Source organism: Aythya marila (genome assembly GCF_965140915.1).
Source record: "Aythya marila genome assembly, chromosome: 13".
NCBI classification, from domain to species: Eukaryota; Metazoa; Chordata; class Aves; order Anseriformes; family Anatidae; genus Aythya; species Aythya marila.
The window spans coordinates 20,090,197-20,104,260 of NC_139054.1; the positions used below are offsets into that span (position 1 = coordinate 20,090,197).

General features: G+C 45.8%; 1 protein-coding gene across 5 annotated transcripts in view; it reads right to left on the reverse strand.

The window, feature by feature from the left end:
- Positions 1-11,811, reverse strand: part of STAG2 (STAG2 cohesin complex component) — a 75,245-nt gene extending 63,434 nt beyond the window's left edge. For 4 of the 5 annotated variants that reach the window (XM_082770622.1, XM_082770623.1, XM_082770620.1 and 1 more), the window contains exon 1: positions 11,599-11,811. The gene's annotated coding sequence lies outside the window, so the exon portion shown is untranslated. Of the gene's footprint in view, positions 1-4,891; positions 5,113-11,598 lie in introns of all 5 variants that reach the window. The other variant, XM_082770621.1, reaches the window with a different exon arrangement.
- Between the last annotated feature and the right edge of the window lie 2,253 nt (positions 11,812-14,064).

Here is a 14,064-nt window from a genome sequence, read left to right on the forward strand (position 1 = left end):
CTTAATGAATTTGTCCTACTGGTTCCGTATAATGTGTATCAGTTATCCAATGCCACAACACCAACAGGGAAAGCCTTAGTGACTTTTCAGTAAGTATACAGTAAATAACTAAAATCAATTGCAACTTAAGACTGCTTTAAGACGAACGAATGACAGCCCTTAAGAAACAAGCTCAGAAAGAGCAATATTCTCCCAGCATTATTTGTCATGAACATGCTATGGCTCCTCAGACTGGAAAAAAAATAAACATTAATAGAGCAGAAACAAAAACTAGCCCAGAAAGATTGAAACTGCACACACTACACGAACGCAACGCCATCCTTTGCAGCAGCCAGCATCCTAAAGGCATGGACCTCCCAAGGAGTAGCACTACATCTTATTCATAACTTTTTTCTCCATCACACTACGCCAGAACAGTAGTGACAAAAACAGTATGTTAATAAGATGGCAGAGATTATTCTTAACTGCCCTGGCTACAGCATTTCGTTCTTTTGACATCAAAAACACGGGTCATAACTGGCTGCTACTGATTTATAGTGACAGGAATTGGGCTCAAGTGTTAAATGAAGATTAGTTAATATTTGCAGATGACTTTGAACATACAAAATGCTATGTAAGCAGCAAGTATTAAGTCTTCCCACACACTCACTTTGGCATGCCTCCAAACAGGGAAGTCCCACAGAAACATTTTAACAGCAATAAAGAGAACCTGACATAGATCAGGCAATCACAGCTATATTTACAGCTGTCTTCCCTAAGGAGCACCTACAGAATTGGGGGAAACCAATGCCCACCAGCCATGCTCACTTGCTTCTACAGATTCAACACCAAAAAAAGCAACTCCTACTCCAACACGGTTTACATGAACAGGTAGTGAACCACCTGAACCTCAATAACCCTCTGTACAATCTAAAATGACTTACAAAACTCCCAATAGTTTGTACATGTGGTTTTTCTGTTGTCTATTTCTGACCAGACTACAACTTCACCAAGCAAAACACACAGCCTACAGCATAGCTGTCAGTTTGGTTATTCATAAAGAAGCTTATTTTCAACAAATCACAGCTTCTGCCTAAAGCAGACCAGTTTCCTCATATCTGAAGTGCTGAGGAATTAAGCAATTGCTGTGCAAGCTCCTGATCAATTAACAGTGAAGCTCTTCCTGGACACATAAAGAAAAGCATAATAGTCTAGCTAGTATGATTCCACCTAGTAAAAAAAACAAACAAACAAACAAACAAAAAAAAAATTAGCCTAAAGAGGGGTAAAGGAGAGGCAAGGAAGTATGTTCAGGCATTATTTTGACTACTTCTCAGCATCTCTGACAAAAGATCTTTAAAGATCTTTTTTTTTTTTTTTTTTTTTTAAGGCACATATCTGGTTTAATTGTCAGATGTTCCCAGAGACAATACGTGTAGCCTCAGCATGCCCCCAAAACTCCAAAGCTGGGAAGATGATCTGGGAGGAACAGGACGTAAGATCAATGCACAGAATGGTCCACAAAGGGCCATCCCTGATGGCCTCTTTACAGAACGTGGACCTACGACAGACCTCAAGTACAGAGCTGGCACCGCAGCTTCCATAAACCACAGAAAACTCAAGAGTGCAAAGGCTTCTAATAAGGTCTAACCACAAGAGGCTGGTAAGCATCCAACTGAAGCAGAAGGTCTAGCAGGGTTCTCACAACTGCATGTGATTAACCACACCAAGGCCGAAAGAAAACCTTGTAGAGAGGTTCCTGCTTCCATGTTCCCAATGCCTCCATGTTCCTAAATCTTCCCCCTTCTGCCTCATTCCAAGCAGCACCTGCACAACTTCTCATCAGCATGCAGACTGAAAGCAAAGAAAAACATGCGTTATCTTCCTGCCCGCATAAATTAATGCAAATCAACAGCGGTCCTGAATATCCTTGCAGAGCTCTAACTGATCTATTAAAGACTGTGTAACATTTCAGACAAAAAAAAAAAAAAAAAAAGATAAAAGGAAGATCACAGCAAAGATTATAGTATTACTTTTGCAACTGGCATACAGCCCAAATGGTTTTCAAGAGTATGAGCAGGTAGAGAAGTAGATGACAGTGGGAGCCAAGTTTTATTTGTGCAGCCCTACAGTTACTGAAAGCATTCCCACTACGGTTTGAGCAGAGCTGAGACACCGCTTCCAGGTGCTGAAAGGGACAGCCCCACTCAATCCCTATTCCTGCTGGCCCAAGTTACTGCACCCTTCCATGCAGGGGCAGCACAGCACCTTGCAACTCCAGAGGGATTTAATCAGGCAGGAAACTCCTCTCTTGTTGTTCAGTGGAGCTCCTTTAGCCAGCACGCCTGATGGGCTCACACAGGAAACACAGACACACGTGGCCACAGCACAGGACCGGGATCACTATGCTAGTGGCGCCTGGCCACCGAACTGACCTGCCTGTGTCTTCCACTGCTGGAGAGGAAGCTCTACACAAGGGGAAGAGAAGGGAGGAAACTCTGCAGGCGGGGCTCTCTTCTGAAATGGCTCCCACTTACATGACTGCCCGGTTCTGGTCTCTCAGTCAGTTCTAGCAACCACCCATCAACACCCTCCTTATGTTAAAGAACAGCTCTGCTTTCAATCGATTACTTGCTTGGTCTCTCTCCTCCACCAGATCCCCTCAGATGGTTTTAATTTTTCAAATCTTAACTTTTTTTTACACATTTAAGACAAACATTTGCACCTTCCACACCTGATAGGACATGGTTCAGTCTTTATGTAGAAGCAGTTTACTCGATGAAGCTAGTAGCTCAATGCCAACACATGCCACAACAGAAACAAGAGTGAAGGTGATGCATCTGGACGCAGAACACACTTATCAAATGGTCCTACAGCAAGCATCAACACGTTCCTACACTTTTCTATCTTCCCCATTTCCTTGGCATTAACCTGGTAATCCTACTTCATGTTCTAGGATGCTTACATGTTAATTCCTTACATATTCTCAAATTATGCTTACTGAAAAAGAACTAAACAACTTCATTAAATCTCCTACATCTCCAGACTATTAAGAACATGGATGAAATCTTGCATCCAGAAAAAAAATAATTCATCATTTTCCACACTCCTCTTCGGTGGAGACTGAGGAAGACTAAGCCCACTTGCAGGATTAAGCCAGAACACATTAATCCACTCTGTAAACAAAACTTACCCAAACAGTTCTGAATTCAAGGTATGCTTAATGTAGTTTGCATCCCCTTGGCACAAAGTGAAGAAAAACCAAGAATTAAAGTTTTGCAGAGATTGTTATTGTATTTGAAGAATCTTAATGCCTGACCTACTGCATGGGAACAGAATGACTTACTGTATTTTCTTCCATCCACTGTTATTGAACTGAAGATTTTTAATGTTTTTGTCATTATTTTTGTCTGTCTTGCCACATTAGTAAATTTTTGCTTTGCAGCAACAATACTGCTCTGAGGCACAGACTCTCATCTAAGTACGGAACTTTATTAACTTTCATAATACTATCACATCAGTGGGTAGAAAGTGAGCAGCATAACCAGAAAGACGATGCAGTGCAGCAAGAGGAATAAAATGCCTAAAGGCTGTTTTTTTTTTCTCTGATTATTTCCAAACTGTCAAGCCACAGGTTTCTAGTTTACAAAATCAGTTCTATTTCATAGTAGTGCAGTAATATGGCATATGCATGTTGCTACATCAGCACTACATTGTAACTGATAAACTTTTTAAAAATTAAACAAATTCTGATATAAACACATCAGTCCAGAAATAATGTTTATCAATGCTGAATGGAAGCCCGATTAATAAAACAACAGTACTTTAAACATGCAATGTTGAAGACAAACGTAAACCAGCAGCTAGGGGGAAAGAAAAAAAAAACAAAACATTTTTTTCCCTGCATCGTTGAAGCTCTTGCTTTAATAAACCCTTTCCATGTTTGGTATATCAATATGCAAAACCCAATTTTGGCTTTTTTGGCCACTAGTTTATCAGGGAAGTAATGACAGACCCATACCACAGATGCAACAGCTACTTGTGCAGCTTTCCTTTCTGGTTACCGTAGTTTCCAATGAACTGTAGATTTCTAGAAATAATACTTACGAGAAGGAATAAAAATATCACCACTTAAATACGAAAACTGCAAGAAACAGTATTAAAGAATCATTTTGATTGGTGTATGAATGATGCTTTAGCGAACGGGCAACTCGGTTAGGAGAGGAAGTTTTATTTGTAAGACCTTTGCACAGTACTGAAGCCTAAGGGTGGACAGCAGGGGAAAAATAAAGATAGAAAACACGACCCAAGGGAAGAGGAAGATGGGCACTGGATGTTATTTCTCTCCTTTTCTCTCAATAATCACCAATAAAAAACACAATCAGCTCTAAAACAGGTCATTAGCTCCCCAAGCCTCCATCATCAAGGAATACTCCCCAAACATACAGCAGGGAATAGAGCATGGACAGGGAATTAATCTTGCTGGTATTGCAAGACAACTTTGGGCTTTCCAAATAAGAATAGTATGATTTGTAAAAGACAGGGGAAACTTTACTTTCTGAGGAGCTCAGAACTCAAGCGGCCCAAGTCCCACAGGAGGAGGACAGGTTTAAGCAGGAGGCTGGCCAAGCCCTCCACAGGGCCCTTCCCTTGGCCCTTGTCCCCTCACCTAAAACACATCAGTTTTCCATTGTGCCAATGCTTCCAGGGAAGCAATTGCCAATTTGCAATGCAAAGCTTGCTTTTATGGGGGGATAAAGATACAGTGTTTTGGATCCAGTTTTCAGAAAGGTACCTAGAGCAATGATAAAAATAGAACAGCGCGTGGCAGCACGCCAGACTGGAACTTTCCTGCGAGAATGTGGTTCTCATACCTACAGAGTTCAAAATAACAAAATTTTAAATTACTTACATTGCTAATCTTAACTTATGAAGATCATACTCCTTCCTTTTCAACTTGACTTAACTGGAAGCAGCCACTTGGTATCAACTTTCAGTCCCGTTTGCCTGCCACGAGCATAGCACGGCCATATTTAGGCTGCAGTCACTTGTCATCCTTGCTTTTGAGTTTTTATCAGGTTTCTCCATTCTTTTTCCTTGGAGGAAACATCATAATTACTCAGCTGCCTGCTTCTAGGAAGATCAGAAGTGAAATGAAAATTACTGCCAGGGGTCAGAATGTAGAGTCTTACTACTCAAACAAATTAAATTATTTGGCCACTGTATCCATAACTATCCAAAATACCTTGTTCCAGGACTCATGTCACATAAAATCACCTTTAAATTAAAAACTAGACACCTCAGACACATGCTGCATGAACTAGAAAACTGCATTTCTGACATTTACTACTCACAGGATTTTTTTAAGACCCTTTGGCTATCTATATACTTAACTGCCCATAGTAAGGTAATAGAAACAGCATAAAAATATGGATATTGAATATTCCCTCTCAAATCACACCCCTACTCCATGCAAACTCCCCTCACACTGAACACTCTCCCAAATAAAACCAGCCAATTATATTATTTGCACGTTATCTGCTTACTAAGACTTGATACAGGTCCAAACTTCCAGAGTTCATCTTTCTTAAGGGATAAACTGGGATTTTTACCTACAGGTAACTGCACAAATGAAAAGCCTCATCTTAAACCTCTTATTCTTATTTGCAAACAGAGCAAAAGTCCGACTTTTTTCCCAGATGAGATGCTGAATGAGAGGTGTTGCCTCACAAAGCTCAGGCTGAAATCCTACATTACATAAAAAGAAAATAATGCAATTTAGCCATAACCAAGAGCTGTAACGTTACCTCCAAACCCAAGATCCCCAGGTCTTTCCAGGCAGATGGCTCATGTTAAGCAGTAGGAAAATAACCGTATAAATGCCTGTTTGCTGTGTGACAACAGGTAGATCAGCACCCCTTGAAAAGGGGCACAGGAGGGACAGGCACGCCCAGGAAGGACGTCCACCCCGCAGCAGGTCCTTCACTGCCCGCAGGCTGAGCAACATCTCACCAAACCTCGGCAAAACCTCCAAGCCTGCTCTAAGGTACAATCCCAGCTGAATGAAGCACACATTCCTAAGGTCTGTTGTTTCTTTTGTTTCTTTTTTAAATAGCCACTATCTTTGGGAAGGTTTAGAGCTTTTTTGAAATGCATGTTTGATCTCTTTTCATGACTTGCCAATAAAAAACCCTTAAGTTTGGACTCTGGCTCTAATTGTTTGCGTCAATCTAAACCACTGCAGAAGAATGTATTACATGGTAAAATACATCAGTTGAGACTTCTCTTCCCAATACAAGCAAGAGTCATCATAAGCAAGTGTGTGAAATTTTGCTTGCCGTATCACCCCTGAAACATCAGGAACCAACACAAAAATACTTCCATTGCCAGGAGTCACACGGAAGCGCTTATGAAAAGCTGCTGTAAGGAACAAATCTTCTACTGAACTTCTCCTGTCATACACACCTCCCTTCTCCTACCCAGTAACTAACCTGTAGTGAAACAGAAGCATAAAAAAGTGAAACGTACAAGGGTGTGTAAGTGCAGGACAGATAAACCATCAGAATCAAAGCTGTAAGAAAACACAGGACCAATCCACCAAAACAATGGCATGCTCTCTTCTACATACTTGGTTTTGGGTGGGTATTGTGGTTAATTTCTCACAGACCACAACCAACCCTCTGATATATGCTAGTTTTCTCACATCTACTTATTCTAATCATATTCTTTTTTTTTTTTTTTAAAAAAAAAAAAAAAAGAACACCTCCCACAGGAAAAGTTATAGCAAACTACACAGTCAAAAAAATAAAAAACGTACCAAGTAGACAATAAAATACAATACATACAAGGATAAAGCAGCTACAGGGAATCTAACTTTTAATTTCTCTCTGAAGTCATAATAAGACAAGAAGTATCTGCATACAAATGCAGTTCTATAGACACTTGGTTCTGACTCAGATTGGGATAAATAAGTTTAAAAATAGACAGCGCTCCTCCATGCAGCTCTGTAGCAAGTAAGGATTAGAAAAGAGCTAATTGCCACGTGAAAGCCAAGGGGTTACCAGTGAAAAACATAGGAACAAATTTTTTTTGCATCCCTTTTTCCAAAACTGGGTGCCAGATCTCTCCTCAGCTCTGATCAGTTGAGGGAAATAAGTTAGTAAGATGAAAGAAGAGAACTGTTTCACTTTGTCTGTTTTTCTACCCAATATCTCACTGGTATGTGATTTTCTTAATAGAAAGTGTTGCAACTTGGAGATGAACAAATACTAAAAAAGGACAGAGTATATACTGTGAAACACTGCAACGGCATAACCCATCAAATTCAGAAATCTTTAGGAAGAGCCCAACCAACCAGTTTGCTCCGGAAAGAACCTTAAGAGAAAAAAAATAAAAATAAAAATTGCTAGCACAAGAGCTTCAGCTGCACTGACATAATACTGCAAAGCTTACCGAAGGTCCTCCCTCCCAAACGTACTTGGCCAAAGCAGAAGCTTGGGTCTGCCTACCTTCAAAGAGCCCCCCCAGAGTGGCCTCCCCCCCACAGACCCTTCCCAGACCACTGCAAGTGCTGCGGCTGAAGTGCGGCCCCACAGCGCTCCAGGGCTTGCTCCAGAAGCTTCCTGTTTCCCAAGCCACAGCTCCAGTTACCAGTTTCCCAAGGGCTAGGTTATCAATAAATTCTCTCCTCCTTTGTCAATGACCCTCCAATAAGGAAGCTTAAGTTTTCAGAACATGGATACATTAAGCGATACTGGGAAAATGAGCAGGGCTTATTTAAGAATATTAAGCTGTTACGTTGATGGCTGCCATCAATCACTTCTTCCCATTACAAGACAGTTACTGAAGCAGATGAAGCTCTTAGAAATAACAGCATCTAGCTGACAGAGACACAATCCACAACACATCCCTTTCCCAATATGTTTTCTTGATTCCTCATCTGAAAATAGACGGATGGTACCATTCTGGAAATTCACACCTACAATATATTCCAAGGTTTTAAAATTACTCGAGGAAGAAATGGTCACACCGTAGTTAGAGATAACGCCAAGTTACAAACCTCATCTCATTTGACAACACACAGCACTCCAGGAACAAAACCAAGAAGCAAAAGTAACCAGCATAAATATTTGCTTACTCTGGGGGATTCACTTGACAAGAACAAGCAACTGAAGTGTTCAGGGTTTCTGTCAAACATCCAGCCTGCTTATGCTGGCACAAAAATGACAAAAAAAAGAAAAAAAAAACAACACCCTAATCTCTCTTATATTTGCCTGCAGCAACACAACTGAGACATCACCGCAAATGAAAATGACAAATGACAAATCATCCTAAATTTCAACTGTGAATGACAAAGAGCAATCTAATAAAGTTCGTAACACTCTGACATGCTAACACCATTCCATGATTTGACTAAGTCTAATGTAGTTGCTTCCACCAACAAGAGCACTCACTTTCAAGTGGTTTGTAGCCTGCAGCTATTTTCTACAAGACTACAGGAGCATGTAATATCGAAGAGAATCTGTCTAGATTACTTTAAAAACAAAACAAAAGAATTTAGTTGCCATGGATAGATTGGACTGAAACAAAGTAAACCTAAGGAGACTGCTCATTATTTACACTGCTTCCAAGTGGAAATCATTTCATTCCATACATTTATGATTTAAATACTTTAAGATGTAAAGCAGAAATGTGCCATATTTATGGAATTAATTTAGATTAATGGCCAGCTAATTGAATACTTCTATATTTAAAATGGAATTCTCTCTAATCATGTAACACAGCAACTGTTTTAAACCAGGTATTTTAATAAGCTAGGAAGCAACCAACTTTTTGTCACTATACAGATCTCAAATAAATATTATCTATATATTAGTATATCCAAATATTAATTTGAACCAACTTATTCAAAGCAGTAATTTCTGCTTTCAGTTGAGAAACATCAAGACTTTATGTCTAAAAGAAAAGACCTCTAGATAAATTTTAACTAGTCTTCTAAATACAAGACTAACGAGCCCTAATGTTGCTTACTGACTTGACTTCACATCACATTCCAGAAACCGTAAATGGACAAAAAAAAAATTTAAATACACAACTTTGGCACAAAGTTTTATGTCAAAGTATGTAACATGAGAGATACCTGAGTGCTAGGAAATTTAATGGGAAAATTACAGTCTCCCATCTCCATGGCTACTTAACGTTTGTTTACCCAGTGATAAGTTTACCACAGTTAGGTTAATTGAAACAACAGCAAAAAAATAATAATAAAAGGACACATTTCCCTCACAGATTACTTAAAGACCACCTGTAGGTAATAAAGCAACAAATGATTGGTTTTGCTAAAGATCAGCCACAAGAACCTCCCCGGTCAGAAAGCAAGAACTGTTAGAAATGGGAAATAATTCCTATTTTTCCCCTTCCGTTTTGAAGCTTGCTTTCTTTTTAACTCCTCAGAACAACGTGGGGATTCCAGCCCATCCAGCTCCAAGGCAAGAAGAAGGCAGTTGACGCCACCAACATGGTGGTTGCCTCCTGGCCCTGCTTTTATGGGAAGGGCTTTTGGGGCTGTAGGGGAACAGGGCAGGGGTACCCAGCCACGGTGAGCGTTACGATTCTGTGACTCATCACTGCAAGGCTAATGAGAGTTGGGGCTAATGAGCAGACCAGGAAGGCAAAGATTAAGGTCCACCAATTGCACAACCACTCCTGGTATTTATTTACCCGTGGAGAGCAAAATATCCGCGTGCAGGCCTGCTGGTTGCGTCCCAGGCAGCTCAACAGTCATGAAGTGACTGGAAAAGGGACTGGGGGGGGGGGGAAAGAGTACGAAAAGGGGAAAAAGTTGTTCCCAAGGGCCTGTTTTTGGTATGAACGAGCCAAGAGCGGGGCAGAGCTCCCCCCGGAGCCCTCAGCCCCGCTCAGTGCCCGGTCCCGCAGCCCCTGAGGGCACGGAGCCGCCGCCTCCCGCCCGGGGCCGGCCAACGAGTGGCGGGCGGAGGCGGCGGCGAGGGCCCCGCCATGACGCACTTCGGGAGGCCCGGAGCCCGCCCCGCCGCCGGGCCCGGCCCTCCGCGGCTCCAGCCGGCCCGGGAAGGGGCCGAGGGGCCAGGGAAGGGCCCAGGGAGAGTTATGAGGATGCTGGGTGTGGGGCGCAGAAGGAGCGGGGGGGTTCCGCCAGGGTGCCCCGAGATAAAAGCCCAGCGCTGCCCGCGGTGTTCGCTCGAAACGATAAATAAAAGGGTGAATCGAGGAGCGGCCAGTTGACCCGGGGAGCACCTCGCGTTCATGGGGAAGACGAAAAACACTCAAACACGCGTAAATAATAAAAAGTGCGGAGAGAAGTGGGAGGGGGGGAAGCGCGTCCCCCCAGCCCCTTCCCGCGGGGGGGGGGGGGGGGGGGGGGGAGCGGGCGGCGAGCCCCAGCCGCCTACCTGGCACGGCTCGGCACGGCCCGGCCCGAGCAGCGCTATCGAAAACAAAAGTGGCGCCAAAACCCCCCGGTACGGAGCGGCTCCTTCCTCCTCCTCCCCTTCCCTCCCCCCCGGCCGCCCAGCGGGGTCCCCACAACACGCGGCCCCCAGCGCCAGCCGCCCTGTGCGGGGCTAAGAAAAGTCCCGACAAACGGCGGTAATAAGGATTAGCGATAAATCGCGCCCAAAGGGAAGCCGCCACAACTCCTTCCCGCAGCGGGCAGCCGCCGAAAAGAGTCGCTCGGAGGGCAAAAGCGAGTTCCACAAAAGCTTCCCCCTCGATTTTTATTTTTTATTTTTAATTCGGGGGAGGGGGGCACAACTCTTCGGGACGGGGCGGCGAGAGGAGGCTCGGCGGGGCCGCGTCCTGGCTGCGGCCGGGGGCAGCCGCAGTCGCCACAGCCCCCGCCGGAGCGCCCAGGAAGGGGCGAGCGGAGCTGCCCCGGCTCGGCGGCCGGAGAACCGAGGCACGGGGCCGAGAAGCCGGAGCCCGCAGCGGGACGGAGGGCGGGCGCTACCCGGGCACGGAGCCCCCCCCCCCCCCTCCGGACCGGCCTCCCCCGGCCGCCCAGCCCGGGGCCCACCATTTTGGGCCGCGCGGCCCAGCGCCCTCCTCGCCGAGCCGCGGCTCCTCCGGCCCCGCCGCTTTCCCCCCGGGCCCCGACCCGCCGCCGCCACACGCACACACACAATGCCCCGGTCCTCCATCTTGCCGGCAGCCCCTGCTCGGCTCGGGAGAAGGGGGAGGAGGAGGCGGAGAAGGAGGTTCTCCATTTTAGCTCGTCGAGCGCCGGGCCTGCTCGCGGCGGGAGGAAAGGGGACAGCGGGGGGGGTGGGGGGTGTGCCCGCTTTCGGGACCCTCCGGGGCTCCCAAACAGCGCCGCCGCCGCCGCCCGCCCGCGTCCCCCCCGCTCCCCGCCGAGAAAAGCGGGGGTGGGGAAGCGGGGGGCCGGGAGTGTTTTCGCGGCTCGGCCCCGCCGTCCTCCATCTTGGCTGCGCCGAGGCCCCGCGGCCGGCCGGCCTGCCGCCCCGCGCCGGGCCCCGCAGCCCCCCGGGGACCGCGGGCCGCCAGCCGGCCCCACTCGGCCGCCGCGCTCCCCGATCCCCCCCTCCAAACTTCCAGAAGCTTCGCCGCCATTTTCTAACTTACCTTGCCCGAGCCGTCGGCGGAGGCGGCGAGGAAGGCCCGGGCCCGGAGCTCCGCTCCTCTGTCCCCGGCCCGGCCCCGAAGACTCGGCCGCGGGGAGGGGGGCCTCGGCGGGGGACTCGGGGCAGGGCGCTGGGAGCGGGCAGGTTATTTAATTTGGCGGCGGCGCTGGGGATTGTTTGGGGTGTTCGCTGCTCGGCGGCTGGCGAGCGAATGGAGGGCGCAGGCGCCACCTGGCGGCCACCGGGCGCGGGTCGCTCTCCTGGGCGTGGGGCGACATCTGCCGGCGGCCGGCCGCGGGGCCGGGCCGCGCCGAGCGGGGTAAACAAGGCCCCGCGCATGTCCGCGCTGCTCCCAGCCCCGCTCCTGCCCTTGCGCGGCCGGGCGCCGCGCCCCGGCGCGGAGGAGGGGGACGGCGCGGGGCCAGCTCGGTCTTCCCCGCCGTAAGCCCGTGTCGGTAGCGGGGCTGAGGAGAGCGGCGGCGGTAGTGGCACCGCGGCCGCCTCAGCCTCAACCCCAGCCCTTTCCCGCCGCCTCGGAGCTCCATCCCTCCGCCCCCCCGCAGCCTCGTACAAACTTCCGAGGGTCGCCCATGAGCAGTTTTCACTTCACGGAGATGAACGTACCACTCGTGTGTGGTTATTCCATTTCACAACGCAGCAGGGTGGTATGCTTTTTTTTTTTTTTCCCCCTCTCTTGTGTAATGCTAAGCACATTACTCATGCTGGATAGTTGCACATAAGCTTATAGTTAGATTAGTCAGCACAAGAACATTTTTTTGTCCTGGTAATTAGCCTCTCATCGTCCCCTTGTGTTTATCTACTTTTAATTTTTGGGGGAGGGTTAGCATAACTAAGCCGGCGCTCAGCGGAGGAGCTCTGTGCACCCGCCTAACAAAGGCAGGACACTTAAGGGAAGAGCAACCAGCAGTTCCTGTCTATTCAAAGCTAAGGTGAGGCCTCACAGCGCAAACGACACCTACAATGGAAGTTGCGATCAGATAAGGAGTGGCTGAAATCAACTAGCAAAGATGGGTTGATGGCACGTAACAATGCTAGACTTACATGCTGGGTATGTGTAGAAGACCTGAAATAAATTATATTCAACTTCAAGAACATTTTTTCACTTCCTGTCAACACCAAGGACTCAAGGGAGAGCAGATTTATGCATTTAGAAATAAAAATTTTAATTTTTGTTCCTGTCTACGTATATGCTAGGCACATTACTCATGCTGGATAGTTACGTGTAATCTACACATGCATTGTGTTACTTCTGTAGAAGGCTAGAAAGAAAACATAAGGGAAGAAAATCAGGAGAAAGATTTCCTTTCAGGCAACGCTTGAAAATAGTATCTTGAATCATAAATCTATGTTCAAGGTTTCAGTTACAGCTACAGGGGCCGTTGCTGATCTTTAACGGGAACCTGCTAATGACTATCTGGAAGTTGCAAAAGAACTGTGAATAAAACATAGTCTGTTTAAAATTTAAAAAAAATAATTAAAAAAAAGGTTTTAAACTTGCTGTGATGTAGATGGATGTTAAATTACACACAGAAAAAGATCAAGAAGAACTGGATCTATTTGTGTCTTCCCTGTACAGTCAGCTTCTGACAGCTGCCAGATAGACAGCTTTTCCATGAAAATAAACTGCACTCTTCCAAAACTAATATTTTACTTGCACACAGAATTTCAGTAACATATCTACTTGAGGTACAGTAGGGCTACTCATACTAAAACTCAAATCCCAAATCTTTTAAGATTGTTATAATCTACTGCAACAGCTGGGAGACACACCAAGCTGCCTTGGAGTCAGGCATGAAGACATGTATCCAATATTTGCTATATGGAACCACAGTGCTTTCTCAACACACTTGACCTCATAGCTGAGGAAGGTTTTTTCTTTTTTCTTTTTTTTTTTCTTTTTCTAAATACGTTTAACAAGAAAAATGTGTTTAACAAAGAAAATATGACATAGTTTTTAGGGTGTGGTTTTGAAGGAATGGGTGTACAAGCACTGACAATGCTGTGGCAGATAGTTCAGCCCATTTCCAAAGCTGTCTTGGACCTTAAAAGCCCAAATTAATAAAACTTCTGTGTATCCTGACTCACGTGACAGAGTTGGTTTTCTAAGCTTGCAACAACAAATCATGGAAGCCCTCTAGAGACCAGACTCCAGGTGCAACAGCTATCACGAATCATTGGGCACAGAGGCTGTTTAAGAGGATTTTGCATTCTGGTTCACTTCCTCCCTCCCAGTTGTTCCATTCATCCATAGATGCTGTCTAAGCAAAACTTCAAAACTTGCATCATCAGAGAAGAGGGAGGCCCATTTCTTTCCTACATTTTTTTTTTTTTTCCCCAACATATCCCTTTTCAGATGCTATTTAGAGTACAACTACAAAAACAATTCAGACAGCACAACAGAAGATGTGGGGAACTCCTAGAGGTCTGGAATGTGTCTGCTCTGTTC